At 36.1% G+C, this 16,423-nt stretch overlaps 1 protein-coding gene across 2 annotated transcripts in view; it reads left to right on the top strand.

Annotated features, from left to right (window-relative positions):
* LOC145672927 (very long chain fatty acid elongase AAEL008004-like) overlaps positions 1–16,423 on the top strand; it is a 94,264-nt gene that overhangs the window by 18,052 nt on the left and 59,789 nt on the right. Inside the window, exon 1 of one of the 2 annotated variants that reach the window (XM_081742144.1) lies at positions 12,463–13,103. The exons of the other annotated variant lie outside the window; for it this stretch is intronic. The gene's annotated coding sequence lies outside the window, so the exon portion shown is untranslated. Of the gene's footprint in view, positions 1–12,462; positions 13,104–16,423 lie in introns of those variants that run through there. 2 annotated transcript variants of the gene reach the window in all.

Raw genomic sequence — 16,423 nt, 5'->3', positions numbered from 1 at the left:
TTCCGTATATTTCTACAATATACCGCTGTACGGATAACGGATTGTTCTCAATGTAGATAAAATATAATTTGTATACTATGAAGAGGCGATTAATATTTGTACGTCTTAAGATTATTTATTATACGACGTATGTAAATGTTACTTAGACTGTCCTCATTAATCTGTATATACTAAATACGGTATACAATAAAAGTTATCATCAGTGTTAATGATTTTGACGCGACTGTAGCACAATCATAGATTTTCAGAAGACATTAATTTTAAGAGAAAAATAATATCGATATAGGGTTGTCACCTTCTGGTAAGCCTGAAGAGGAACACACTTATTGAATATGTGCAGATTACCAGGTTCTAATTCCTAAATTTGTACTTGGAACAATTTATAAAGAGTAATAGAAGTACATGTATTCATGAATGAAAAATTAAACCGAAAGGACACGAAACAAAACTCGTAAGATCAGATATGTTGGTGGTTAGTTGAACAATAGTTATCAATCATTGAACTGGTAAAAGAACAGCATCTTTTCTGATCATTTGGCTGCTGCTAGTCCGAAATTTTTTTTATATTTCTGAATGTTAATCATCTTCTACACGCAGTTCTTTTCGTCTTGCTGCAAGATATTTTAGACAATAACAACTGCGTGTGCTCAGGGCAAAGTGGATGAATCATCTACCGATATGCAATTGTTATAATGTTGCAGTTATATTTAGTTGTAATGTTTCGATATGAATATAGTTGCCGATTGGAATGATCTAATAGCCTAAGGTTAGCGTCATAATTGAACAGAGGACAGGTCAATCAAACTGAGGCTGATGGAGACAGGAGAGGATGTGTGGAGAGAAGTCTGAGTGTGTTGATTGTGTACCTCAATCATAACGAGTTGGAAAGATCTTTGTCTAGCATGTGCTGGGGTGAATATGTGATACGAAGCTTTGTTCTTTCGTTCACAGTTTACTGCGGCTTGGCTGCTGTCCTCTGTTCAATATGAGGCTAGCCTAAGACAGTCATTTCCAAATGGTTCATGTGTGACGTAGGAGCACGGTCTTTTAATGTGAGAAAAGTAGAGAGAAACACAATAAGCAAAGGAAGAGAGTGGATGAATTAAGAGAATGCAATGAGCAAGTAATGCCGGTGTATGCGTAGCCCACAAGAAGAATCAATTATGCTCTTGATGTACTTGTCTTTTATTAAGTCACATTTCCCGTGAGCTCCTTCCTCATTCATTCTATGTGATTTACTGAGAAGGACATCAGAAACTGTGACGTCAGAGAGCAATCAGTCAGGAATGACTGATCCAAGACTGGGCGATTATAGGACATGTGTCACAATGGTTCGAATCCCGCTCATAGCATGGGTCTTAAGTACACTGAGAAACATCCGTTATCCGGACAGCAGTACATTGTTGGGTAGGATTTAGGTTTCTGGGCTTTCGACATCTAAGCACATTTAGCCCTTCGCGTTTTCAAGGATGACGTCCCTCGGCGAGCACACAATCTGGGAAAAGGGAAGGAAGAAAGGATGGGAAAAAAGGAAGCGTCCTGAGACCTATAAGTTAGGTACCACCTCAGCATTTGCCTGGTGTATATGAGGAAAACCCAGGAAAACCTCATTCAGGGTGGCTGGCCTGAAAAAGCGTTGTACACTTTTTCGACCGAGTGTCCCCACCGGAAATATAACCCGGGACCGCTCGCACCGAAGGCTAGAGCGTTGAGATGGGTTGCCACGTTACAAGAACTTGTAGCTGTCATTAAAAAAATCTTGAAACCCTACCATATTTCACTGTGTACACATAGTCTTGAAAAGGTCATAAAACATTTTTTTCCATCTTGCAAGGAGTCGAACAGTGTCCAACTTTCTGGGACGTCTTGCTTGCTACCCGCTATCGCCATCCCGCTGACATAAAGGAAAAACCAGTTTCGCCGCTTCCAAAACAACGAATTCTTTTGGACAGGGAGGGGGAGTGCGCCAAGATACACGTTTTTTAATGAGGAGGTTAATTGTTTGTCCACTAGACTGCAGTGCTGCATGGGTGGTGATACCTTTCTTGTTTACAAGAAGTTGTAAAATCTAAACAGTAGATAGAAAGATCGGGTAGCAAAGTCTTTTTTATGACAGCTACAAGATTCATGTAAAGTGGAAACGTGACTTTAGCGACTACACTGCAGGGGGACACACGAGCAGTATATTGTACAAATATAAGGAATCCTTATGTTTACTATGGAAATCTGTACGGAAATCCATACTACATACATACTGCTCTTTCCCGCTTAGGTGTTATATCATGCCACTACAGGATGACTTAGATCTAACAGTCTTCCGTATATTATATGCGTATACGTATGTTACATACGTCAGTTATATATGTCCATCTGTATGCAAGGGCGCCCATCAGGGTGAGCAAGGTGGGGCGATCACCCCCCTAAGATAAAATCGTACTTGGGAATATCGAAAGCCCAATAGAATTTTTACATTAGTTATAGCAAAATTTGAAACTATATTTGAAACCTCGCTTATATTAGCCCCCCTTGGAAATCACAACATGGGCGCCCTTGTCTATATGTGATATCCTTTATCGCCTATATACATTTATTTGTTTCATACGAAAAATACGTATAGATGGAACGCTTATACGGAAAGTATTATAAAAATATACGTTTACTGCATAATGTTACCTATAGCCGTCCAAAAACTACAGGATTTACGTATATAACCTACTTTACACGTACGCCACATGTTTTTTTCACCGTATTGTCCTTTCACCATTCATCATTTCTCATCGTCTTCTGTAGTCTAGAGGACACCAGTATGGAAAAGAGACCTCAAAAACTCTGCTAAAGGCAGGAAAGGGATCACGTCTATTATAGAAGTGTCAATTTCGTCCTGTAGGTATCAAGCGCTGCAGGGCGTTTGCTACCATCTAACGGAGCGATGTGTAACTTCTACTATCTTTGTTTCCATAATAGAAAATGGAATATGGATATCCACTATCTTAAATGGTAACAACTTCCTATAGTTTGTATACTGTGATCATATTGCTTAGTTATCAAATTATATTGTTAATTACCGATAAAAATTGTTAAACATTGCACTATCCTAAAGATAAACGGCAACAACTGTCTATAGATTTTATACTGTGTTCATGTTACTTAGTTTTAAAATTCCATTGTGCTTGACTTAGGGTTATCATTCGTCCCGTAAAATCCGGGACCATCACGGAATCGAGATCTACGTACCGGCGTCCCGAAAACATGTCTCGGGACGCTTAAATGTCCCGGATTCCAGCGAAGAAAAAAGGAAGGAAATATTATAGTTTGCTATTTTCACAGGATTAGGTATATAATTATTCTCTGCTTACGGGTAAATCATCTGCTTACGTTTGCTATACTAGGGATGACTAAAACTGTGATTACGTAATACTTGAACAACTCTATCTAATGGAAGAAAGTAAATTAGTATATAACACTACTTTTCATTTTAAGCATTTCAAAGATTCTCGTAATTTAGTACCGTCCGGGATTTTCATTTTTGAAATATGGCAACCCTAGCTTGACATGTAATAAATACTTGTGGATATTATATAAATAATTAAACCTTATTTACATTTAATGTAGCCCTTGTCTTAGTAATAAATATTAAAGCACGTTCAACTTAAGCATTACCGCTCTCCATTGTCAAATAAAGACAAGCAGGCACCCAACATAGAGGAGCTTCGACTGTTAGCTATTTGAAATTATCTTTAATTACTCACAAACTGAGACATTTGCATAATAAGGATAATTCTGTAGCAAATAAAAACAAATCGTTATATTTCAGGGAAATCTTCCTTGTTCTTGAATATCCGGTTACAAATTGTTGTTGACAGAGGTCAGTCCCTTCCCTAACGCATGCATCAAGGACTTTATTCGATTTGGCCTAGAAATTATTTATTGACCCTGAGATTTATGTTGATTTTTAGGAGGTAAAAAAAGGTGTCGGCGGATACTGTAATGAGATGACCATTATTTCTACTTCCCCTCTTTCTTCCTTCCCAAAAGTATTGCATTTAAAAGCAACACACATGTTTAGTTTTGATACATATCATGGTGTGACTTCCTCCTAGCATCAACTTTCTTATTGGCTGTTGTTCAGTGGTTCCGACCTTTCGTGACTCGGATTTGAAGAAGGAATCATTATTTTGTGTAAAGTATGTACAAAGTGAGGCACAAAGTTTAAAATAATTATTTCTTTTATTATTAGGATGACTCACTGTTTAACCCTTTCACTACCAGTTTTTTATTTGTGGTTTGTTGGTATATTTTTATTCTATTACTTCTTTTTTCTTTTAAAAAAAGTTACCGTTTTTTGTGTACTTATACAGAACCAACCTCATAAAATACGGTAATTGACGTCGATTGTAATAGAATAAGCTATACTTATCTGGTGGCGTAGTACTGTGATCCGCCCGCTGTTGCCGTGAGCTCGGTACCAGGACTGTGGCTTAAATTTGGTGCACCTAGTGGGCGCACAGGGTATCACCCCACTCTCGCAGCATCCACATAAGCCGTTCCCCACCACTCTATCTCGCTTCTAGAACATCTGTATTACAGGACCAGGGTACCTTATTTTATTACAATTGACCTTAGTGGCATGAAATTGGAAAAGAAGTTGTACGTGGGATATATATATATATGCATTTTCCAGTAGTATTTCTATATGTGACATACATATTGTTATCAAAACAATGGGGGCGCATAGCTTACAAATCATAATATAAGTAGGATGAAAACACTGAGAATGTGCTTATGTCTCGACTAGTGTCGTTGCCAGTGATGTGTTAGGTGGTCACCTGTAGTACGTCATATAGTGTAGTGAAGAACTGTGTGTTGAAGCAGACGGTTTCCATTAACGCAAAATAGAAAACCTCTGAGTTTCAAAAAAAGTCAAATTGTGAGTGTGTGGTTAATGGGTGCAAGTGTGTTAGATGAGTCTCGAGGAACAGTGTCCAGAATGAATTCATGGCAACAAGATCGTGGAAGAGTAATAGCGATCGAAAGAAAAGCCTTAGTGACATAGATTGCGAAGAATTGAAGAGAAGGTGGCCAAAGGCCGTGAAGCGGGAATGCAAAAGTGATTGCGCAATACAATCAGCACCTGAAACATTCTATTGTGACAATCACAATCTGATGCGACTTACATAATATGGACATCCGTGGTTGAGCTGCAATTTCCAAACCGTTCATCACTATTAACAGCGTTTTAGGTCGAAAAAAATGGTGACGATAACATACAAAGTCGACTGCTACAGTTTGAAAACGTGTAATGTCTCTCGATGAGTTTTTCTTCCTTCCTTTCTTTATCTCTATTTTTCCATAACAAGCCGTGTTTATATATGCGGACGCTTAAAAAAGTATATGGTCCGAACTATCTCCTACTACCGTAAATATGGCGGCGGTTCTGTGGTATTGTAGGCCAAAATTTCCTAATATTCCGTGAGCCTGTGATTCGTACGTGAGTCTCAGGAAGCACTATTGTTTAGTGATTATGTGACCTTTTCAGTCAATGACGCAATTATTTCAACATGACAATGCGCCAATTCAATAGTGTTGGAGCTGTTAAGACATAGTTTTATGCACATCGGGATAAATTACGTTACTTTTCCTGGTCAGCCCAATGTCCAGATCTCAACACTATTAACATCTCTGGTTAGTTCTGGAACTCAGAGTATTGCATTGCACGGGAAATACTGCAATATTCATTTCCAAACCATTTATGACTTATATGTTTCCATCCCACGACGAATAAAAGCTCTTGCGCAAGCTAACGGTAGCCTCACACGCCGTATTAGTCAAGTAAGTTGCATTTTCAGGTTGTTGTCGTTGTTAAGTTGAAGTTTAGTTAGTGTTCCGTTCAGCAGCGAGGGTATATGAGACGTAGATCTTAAGCTTAACGTGGAAGCTCAACTACATGAGCTACTACCAGGAAACGAACCCGGACTTCCCGCGCCAAACGCGCGTAGCTAACTATATAGCCAAAAAGGAGTTTCATTTTCTTCAGTTGTTACCATCATTTTGACAGCCATCTGTATTTATTCCACTCAGCAGCACCAGCGAAACTTAATATCCCGCTAATATCAATATGAAACAACACCAATATATACATTCGTTATATAAGAAAAGTATGAGAAGTTTAATTTTATTTAATATTGTTTTAGCATGTTATCTTAATCATAAAGGAAATAGTATTATATACAGAATGTGACTATTTCACACTGTCACGCGGCTCAACGACCGTAAGTCTGGAATGATGCATTTCCCAACATATGGTCATATGAACTTTTTTATTTGTCTACCCATAAGAAATCTACATCCTGAAATTTTGCCGTCTTTTTTGTTACACCCTGTATAATATGAAATTTTTAGTAAATGCAAAACAAGAAAAGAAAAATAGACTTATTCAGGGGGCAGACAACCAAATATTTTTCAAAAGCTAACAGTTTTCCTTTTACCTGTTTTTCGTAAGTGAAAAGAGATAATGAAAGTTAACTTACCATGATAATAGATAATGTTATTCTACACCTGGAAATATGAATCGGAAGAATAATCAGTGTTGCTATCCACAGAAATTACAGTGTGACCAAAATTTGAATTACCCAAAAATCTAGATTAAGGCAGCGACCAGAGAAATGAACTCAACGGTAATTCATGACTTATCATGTTATCTGTGTTCCTTGTTAACTACTTTTTAACTATATTTATTTTGTAATAACTTACATAAGTTTTTTACAAAATAAATAATTTATTAGAAAATAATTACAAAAAGTATTTAAAAAGTAGTTAACAAGGAACACAGATAATGTGATAAGTCATCAAGTACTGTTGAGTTCATTTTTCTAGTCGCTGCCTTAATCTAGATTTATGGGTAATTCAAATTTTGATCACACTGTAATTTCTATGGACGGCAACACTGATTATTCTTCCGATTCGTATTTTCGGGTGTAGAATAACATTATCTATTATTGTGGTAAGTTGCCTTTCATTATCTCTTTTCACTTACGAAAAAGGCAAAAGAAAAATTGTTAGCTTTTGAAAAATATTTAGTAGTCTGCCCCCTTAAGAAGGTAGTAAAAACTAAAAGATTTAGAGTGAAATATAAACAATAACTTTAAACCTAACAATGGGCCACTTGAATCGGGGTTTCTGAATGTGAAACTTTTCCTAACGATCACTGCACTATTTAGTGTACACTTTTTTTCATTGGTACGTACACAACCCTTGTGAGTACTAGAATAACCAGGAGAGACGAGTTAAGCCGCGAAAATAATCTTTACCAACCTCGTCCCGTAATTTTTGCAGAAGACTCGTCTCCTCTCAATTCGTGAATAATTCCTTCTAGTTTCGATTCTCGAAAAGCGTTTCTAGCCTCTTATCAGAAAAATTTGTTGTATCGTCTCTAAAATTGTGTAAGTCTCCTTTTGTGAACGTCTGTACAAAACTTATGCCCAGATGTTCTTCCTTAATTTCATCTGGAATTAGTCAAAGCCCTTCCGCACGAAAGGTCCACGAAGGTTGTATCCGTAATAATAATAATAATAATAATAATAATAATAATAATAATAATAATAATAATAATAATAATAATAATAATAATAATAATAATAATAATAATAATAATAATAATAATAATAATAATAATAATAATAATAACTCTATGGCCTATGGAACCCGGAGGTTCAATGCCGCGTTCACAAAAGCTCTCCACTGACTTCTATCCTTAGCTAACTGCATCCAGTTTCTACTTTGTATTCCAATCTCTGCGAGATCCATCTTAATATTGTCCTCCCATCTGCGCCTAGGTCTTCCTAATGGTTGTTTTCCGATTGGTCTTCCAGTCAAGACTTTGAAAGCGTTTCTACTTTCTTCCATTCTAGCTACATGACCTGCCCACCTAAGCCTCCTAGACTTGACGATCCTAACAATGTTGAGTAGACCATATAAATTATGTAGTTCCTCGTTATGAAGTTTCCGCCATTCCCCATTCCCGTTCCTCTTGGGTCCGAATATTCGTCTCAGGATCTTGTTCTCCAATACTTTTAGTCTATGTTCTTCCCTCCGAGTAAGTGGCCATGCTTCGCAGCCATACAGAACAACAGGCATAATTATCGTTTTGTATATTTTAAGCTTCAAATTCCTCGACAGAATTCGCGACGACAAGAGATTTTGAACCGAATAGTAACACGAATTCCCTGCTTTTAGTCGACATTTAATTTCTTCGTGAACATGATTTTCCTCTGTTAATATTGATCCTAGATATTTGAAAGTATCCACTTTATGAAAAGTATTATTTAATATTTTAACGCATCCATAATTTGCTGTATTCCGGTCCCGACGCACTTCCATGTATTTAGTTTTCTCTGCATTTACTTCTAAACCCATGTCCCTGCAAGCGTTTAATAAGATCTCTGCATTTCTTTCTATTGTTCTCCTATCATCCCCTATTAAGTTTAGATCATCAGCATATGCCATAACCTGGTGAATACTGTTCAACTCTAGGCCCTGGTTGCTATCTTTGATTTTCCTTATAGCGTATTCCAGAACGAAGTTAAATAATAATGGCGACAATGCATCTCCTTGTTTCAGGCAATAATAATAATAATAATAATAATAATAATAATAATAATAATAATAATAATAATAATAATAATAATAATAATAATAATAATAATAATAATAATAATGATAATAATAATAATAAACATGCGTTTCCTTGTGTTCGTACAATCACTTAATAAATTTATATTTTTATAGCACTAACAAAATATTTGATATCTAAGACTTGGGTGAACTAGTGTTGCTCACGACACTGATGAAATTACTCGTCTTGTCTCAAATTTAGAAAAGTACATCTCGTCTCGTTCTTTGAGATAAGAATTGAGTCGAGACAGGAAATTTCTCGTGTCCTGAGTAATACTAGCGAATAGAGTTCATCCCGCTGGTAGTGAAAGGGTTAACATATGTTCAACCAGTGTATATTTTGTCATTATACTTTAGTGATAAGAGAAAATGTATATATGCAAAATGACAGTGTGCGACCTAACAACTGAACAAGCGGATACTTGAGCAAATTTGGTATTTTTTAGTAAAGCATCGAGGTTTATGCTTCCTCTATCATACTTTAGTATTTGCGGAAAGAATTCCACTTTCATTTCTCACTAATTATAGGAAAGTTTCACGTATTTACAGTAAAGTTTTCCTTTTCTGTTTCTCGGTAATTACAGGAGGATTTCTCCTATCGTATCTCAGTAATTACAGATAATATTTTTCCCCTATCGATCGTCTTTCAGTAATTACATGAAGGTTTTCTCTATAGTTTCTCAGTAGTTACAGAAAGGTTTCCCCTATAGTTTATCAATATTTATAGGAAGATTCCCATTGTTTCTCAGTAATTACAGGAAGATTTCCCCTATAGTTTATCAATATTTATAGGAAGATTCCCATCGTTTCTCAGTAATTACAGGAAGATTTCCCCTATAGTTTATCAATATTTATAGGAAGATTTCCATCGTTTCTCAGTAATTACAGGAAGATTTCCCCTATAGTTTATCAATATTTATAGGAAGATTCCCATCGTTTCTCAGTAATTATAGGAAGATTTCCCCTAAAGTTTATCAATATTTATAGGAAGATTCCCATCGTTTCTCAGTAATTACAGGAAGATTTCCCCTATAGTTTATCAATATTTATAGGAAGATTCCCATCGTTTCTCAGTAATTACAGGAAGATTTCCCCTAAAGTTTATCAATATTTATAGGAAGATTCCCATCGTTTCTCAGTAATTACGGGAAGATTTCCCCTATAGTTTATCAATATTTATAGGAAGACTCTCATCGTTTCTCAGTAATTGCAGGTAGACTTTCCCTATTATTTCTCAGTAATTACCGATACATTTATGTTAACGTGAAGTTGAGTGGAACAACGGGACCTGTGCACAATCCGTCCTAAGACGGTTCAGTATGAGTTGATGCCTTTTGGATTGCTTCATTTGCCTCTCTGCACAATTTGGTCTGTGGCGCTTGTTTTGTTGTTCAACCACAAGCATCAATTGTGTTGATTGGGTTGTTTGTACTTATAAACAGGATTGGACGTTGGAGCACGTCACTGTATACAAAAATAAACTCTGCTATATGCCAGTCCCTGGTTCGATTCATGTCCAAGTAAGTTTGTTGGTGAATAACATCGTGTCCGTGGGTTTTCCCGGGGTACTCCCGTTTTCTTCCACTTTCTCATTCCACCAATTCTTCCATCATTATTCACTTGCTTTAATCATCGTCTCCCTTAGCCTAAAGGACATAATCGCGGGACGTTAAACTCTCAGATTTCATTTTTTCATTTCATTTCATGTACACTAATATCATAAACCATTTTTGTAGTAGTTTAGAACAATAACGGCAATGGGAAAAGAAAAATAGGTACAATTTATACAAAAGTCAATGATCTTTGCTAGAATATAATAGAGAACAAAACTAAAACAATGTCAGCAAATGCGTGTTTCTGATTGATCGTACTGGATATATATAAATAAGTTATTAACTTTTCTCTCAAAAGTAGGAATGCGCACGAGACGAGTCGAGACAGGATTTTCCTGACAAAATTCCAGTCGAGACACGGCTCTTCCAATAGAGAAATATACATTTTTCGAGTCGAGACATCACTTTTACAGCACATTTTCGAGACGAGACAGCCACAAATCTTGTCTCGTGCGCATCCCTACTCAATAGAGTTCATTATCTAAAATATACACACTACTTTTTTTCGATTATAGAATTTTACTTTATTTGAGTTGAAGATTAAGAAAAAGTAATTACAAAGACTTATTTCGAGAGTATTCAACTATTATTGGTTTTGTTGTTTTTGTCCCCAATTCAGATACCCAAGCAGTTCTTCACTTTTAGATTCTGACTTATAACTTTGAAGCAGGGGTCTGGACCACCGGGGCCAGACCCCCCAAACTTCGTTACTCTACAGACATTTCTACATTATCTAAAAGAAAATTATAATTACTCTCAGTGGCGTATTTAAGGGGGGGGGGGCTTTGTCTGAAAATGTGAAAATTCTCAAAGCTATTTCATATACTTTACTATAGTAAGTAAGATTTCGGGGGGGCTTTAAGCCCGGAAGCTCCCCCTAAATACGCCACTGGTTACTCTAGACTATTGATGCTTAAAGAATTGATCTTACCGGTTAGACTAGATCTGTACTCTTTCTATTCTTATAAAAATAATTTACTCTTCTTATTTTTCTGAGAATATACGTGACGGTACTTTAAGGTTATTTATCATTTTATCTGATGTAAAATACTACTAGTTCAATACTACATACACTGACATAACTAAGGGGAAAACGGGGCTTGTGCCCTGGCGCCGGATTGGGAGGGCTCAAAATTGGGCAAATATTTGGGGGAGCGTTTTGGTTTGGTTGATCAGGGGGACGCTAAGGAGAGTTCTTGCCCCAGGCGACAACTAGCATATTTGCGTCGCTGACTACATAAAAGGAGGTCACTATAGTGGTGGACCGCTCCCCAAAACTTCGGACCCTTCCCAACACAAATTTCTCAGTGCGCCCCTGGTGCAGAATAATACCCGTTTAATATTGCACAGAAATAGTGACTTGTAGTATTGGATTTCTCCAAACAAAAATTTGTGGGTGTGCGCGCCTGCTTTGGAGCCCTCTAGTTACCAGGGCGCACCCCTTTGATACATTGGGTCTTAGGTTCGATTCCGAGTGGTTTCTACTCCGTCGACAATCTTATTTAGCCTCGGTGCTAAAAAGGGACACTACATTCCAATCAACAAACAAATCATGATTACATTGAGGAATAGCCACTGAGGGGAAACGCCACGGCCATCTAAGGGAACAAACTTTTTTTTTGGCACAATGTTTACAGTTACCTTTTAATGCAATAATTTGTCACACACACGTATATAGTGACAGAGAAATTATGTTTTTCTCAGTGCACGACTCAAGTATATTGATGAAAGGCTGTAACAAATAGGATGATTACATTTTTCATTGAGGAAACACAAAGAAATTCGAACAAAGAAGTTTACTTAAAACCTAGCACGCTGAACGAAGTGTTAACAGGAGCCAAAATGTAAACAAAATCATTAAAAAAAAAAAAAATATGAAATGAAATAAAAGCTAGAGAAACGAAATGTGAAAAAACTTTGCATGAACCATCTCTTCATGTAATACCAATCAACCATGACCTTCAGAGCAATATCGAATGATACGGTGAAGAATTTTTTTTTTTTTTTTTTTCATGTAAGGCAAGCAAACACATTTTGAGCAATCCAAGGCCGGTTACTTCTTAGGTATACGCAAAACGATGAAGAAAATTATAATATTTCTTCTCTTGCGTTGCAGATTTTTTTTTCTCGCAACAGGACCAGAACTGAAGCATGCTTCCAGTTGCAGTCAAGCTGTCAGTGAGGTTATTACACACCTGGTGGCTCCGTGTTGTTATCTTTTTTAGTGTGTTTTTGTGTATTTTGTACAATATTTTTCTACTGGGAATAGTTCCTTTGACATGACATGGATGATGACTGTTCGTTGTTTGCGTCAATGTTTACAGATACTACCGTGTCACAGCCTATGGGTCGAGTCCAGTTGTCTAGACTAACTCTACCGTATTCTTGGTAGTACAAGAACTAAGAACGTTAGTGGGTGAAAGTCGAGCTGTAGAGAATACGTAACAAGAGAAAAGATACGTACACATAACAATCTTCCTTTTTTAAAATTGTTTTTATTATTTTCTTTTGTTTTCTTTAATCTCCGCTCCTTCCAAACTCGAGTGCGTAACGTTGCCTCGGGTTCCAGGACACTTAGGCACAATACAGGACACAGTAAAAGATTTTTTTTTCTCTCGCTCATTTATTACGAATCTGTGTCTTCCACTTACTTTACAACTGCCTGCTATATACAGCTGGAAAAGGAACAGGTATAGCGCCTGCGCAAGGGTGTTTTTTGGAAGTTATACAAGCGTCTCGCAAGAGAATGTGATGTGATTTGTAAGACATTAGTTACAGATCGTGAGTTCTGCTTAAAGGTTCAACACCAAATAATCTAAGGTAAGTAGATGAATTTTAAGAAGTCCATTTTAAAGTCAATTTGTAGCCGAAAACAAAGTTTCGCACACAGATTACTTTTTTTAAAAAACTTTACCTTCAATCTCCTGCCTTAGAATTCTAGCAACATTAGTCTAATATGAGAGCCTTGCTTGTTTATTTAAATATTTTACTAGTACCACTGTCAAATTTTCTAATAATTATTAGTAAGTATAACAAACAGTGGCGGCTCTTGTAGGAAGAAAACATATCAGTAAACTTCTAAATGAGCGCTACAGCCTAAGAGAAGAAAGTTTAATACGAGAATTATTATATTAGGTAGTCTTTCCTGCCTTACTTTGTAGTGAAAAAATGAGAATTTTATTTATGTGTATAGTTTTGTCGAGACAGATTTACATCGTCTTTCGCCCCCCAAAAAATTATTCAACATTCGAAATATTCCAATTTTTTCCAAAATTACTAATATCATTCGTTAATCATTTGTACTTAACTGATAAGAATAATGTATACTCTGTTGCACCTCTGGTGCATGGGGTCCTTGACTCGATCTCAAGTGAACTTCGCCACGTGAAACTCGTGGTGGACAAACACCGTGTGCGTGGGTTTCATTGGAGTACTTCCGTTTCCTGTCACTTTGTTCATACCACCATTTCATTCATTTCTCATCATCATCGTCTCCTATAGCCTAGCCGGCATACTCGTGGGACGTAAAAAAAATGTAAAAGTCATTCCATTTTGTACTCTGTCGCTCAGCATTGATCAGCATTGACTTATAATTCTGATATTTCAACCGAAGGTAAATACGTAATTATGACTATGCTGTAAATTTAAATAGGGTGTCCCGATTTTTGTAGTCTGAAAATCTGGAAACCCTGCGTGATATGATATTCCTCAAGAGCCGGCACCGATGACAAATAAAACAGAACATGCCTGTTTTCTCTAAGCTTGGGTCCCGGGTTCGATACTTGTCGTAGGTACAAAATCCGAATAGTTCATTCTGATCCTATTTTAAGCAATCGATACTGTCTGATATGTTAATATGGTGAGAAAGGAATCATTAAAATTTTTGGTCTGGTCATTTTGTTTAGAAAAAGAGAACATATTTTTCCACATAGATCAACAGGTTGACGAATGTGAATATAGTAAAGGCAATGAAGGATATTAGAATTACAGAAAGTAAGTCAGTTAATGTCTACAAAACGCTATTTAATAAACTGTTTTAATTTCCTTTTCTTATATACCAATGACGTCATAATTATTAATCAAATTTATACACCATACAAAAAGTCTAGAAAACAATTATTTGATTCATATAATGGCGTTGTGTAGATATTGTCTAGGGTTGCCAACTTTTGAACATGGAAATATCCGGACACTCTCCTGGTGTACGTATACTCTTAAGACTGTGACATCATCATTGATCATCAAAAATGTGGACAACCTGAAAGTGGTTTACTTCACATAAAATTGAGCGATTCGGAGTTAGAATTTAATAATAACTTTAGTTACTTATGAAGTATTTATTAAACTTACTTATTCCAGTTTTGACTGAGTCGGCACATGTAATTTTTGTAGTCTACCATCAATAATACATAGTATTTAAAACAGAAAAGCAAATACAATTTGCAACATAATTATGGCATGCACAAAATATACTTGAAAAATAAGTCTTACCAGCTCCGCTGGGACTGGTAGTGTCTCAAAATGCCTACATACTTTTACTGCATCTGGAAGCATTATTTAATTGGAAGATGTAGTTGAGGATGAAGCAGTGCTAGGTGTGCTCTTGAAAATGCACTTTTGTTTACATTTAGCAGTTTGTTCTACCTTCAACTCAGAGCGAATTATAAGCTCTGATTTAACCATATTCATCGACAAACGATTCCTTTCGTCACTCCAAAATAATCTGAATAGAACAGAAGATAGGAATAATACGAGGAAAAATTACCGGACATTTAACGTCCGATTTTGAGATCGTACCAGATACCGGACAAGGAAATCAAAAACCGGCCGGTTGGCAACCCTAATGTTCTCGGAATCACTTCCTACACTTATAGTGTTCTTTAAGTTATTAATAAAAAAAAAAAAAAAAAAAGAGAGAGAGAGAGAGAGAGAGGGTGAAGTTTCATTTTGATATTGCTTGATGCAACAGTATACATTTTCTTCTTAGGAAACGGCTCGTCCTTTCATATTTATTAATATTTTTATCGGGTACACTTCCTAACAAAAGAACAAACATCGGAAATACCTTGTTTTCTAGAGACACGTAAGCCATACTTACTATTACAATGAAACGGAATGGTAATTCCAACTCACTGGCAATACCATAGGAAGAGTAAGAGATTGCACAAATATGTCATTTAGTCTGTTGAACTGGACTTTTGAGAGTTGCGTAACAAAAAACAAGAGTATACAAGATTTGTTCTTTTCGACCTCAGACATGTACAGTAGCATATCGAGGAGATATTCCAGATATGTTACTTTTTTGGCTTTTGTAAGACTAGAGGATTATTCTGTAACAGAAGACTTGTTCAAGGGCTCTAATACGTTGACATCCTTCAAAAGTTTATAGAGAAAATAGTTACATACACACCAATTGTTTGCTGAGCAAAACCATAATTTATATTTTCATTAAAAATTAAATATGTGTTCCAGTTTCACCAACTAACTCTTTGACTTCATCAGACACTATGAGATACAAGATAACTGTACAATCTTATATTTATATCTTATATATATAAGATTGTACAGTTATCTTGTATCTCATAGTGTCTGATGAAGTCAAAGAGTTAGTTGGTGAAACTGGAACACATATTTAATTTTTAATGAAAATATATGGTTTTGCTCAGCAAATAATTAGTGTGTATGTAATTATATACAAAGCAAAGCTTCTACTTATAGAAAATAGTTCTATATAAATTTGTTTAGATGCATGAATTTTGCCTGTCCACCTAATCCAGAAGTTTGCGCATACTTATCAGCATAGGAGTATTTAATAACTTATTAGTGTATTGAACAATATTTCTTAAATATGAAAATATACGCTTATGACTATGCTAATATTTTATATCTGAGTACAAAACACCTCAGGATATAATAATATCATAATACATCAAATTGTAAACAAAACATTTGCACCTATTGTGACGCCTAGTTTTGAGGAAGGAACTTTTTCTAGGAGGGGGAGGTAGATCACTTTTAGAACACTATGTTCATGGAATTAGTTAACTACATATGAATTCTAAACCTCTTGTTCAGTTAGTTCATTTGATTATAGTCTTGTTCAAAAAGTCCTGGCCACGAACCTCTCTTTGAAAAGCTGT

The sequence above is a fragment of the Thermobia domestica genome, chromosome 16 (assembly GCF_964235325.1).
Source record: "Thermobia domestica chromosome 16, izTheDome1.hap1.1, whole genome shotgun sequence".
NCBI classification, from domain to species: domain Eukaryota; kingdom Metazoa; phylum Arthropoda; class Insecta; order Zygentoma; family Lepismatidae; genus Thermobia; species Thermobia domestica.
The sequence above is the reverse complement of the archived record's forward strand: the minus strand, read 5'-3'. Positions and strand labels throughout refer to the sequence as shown.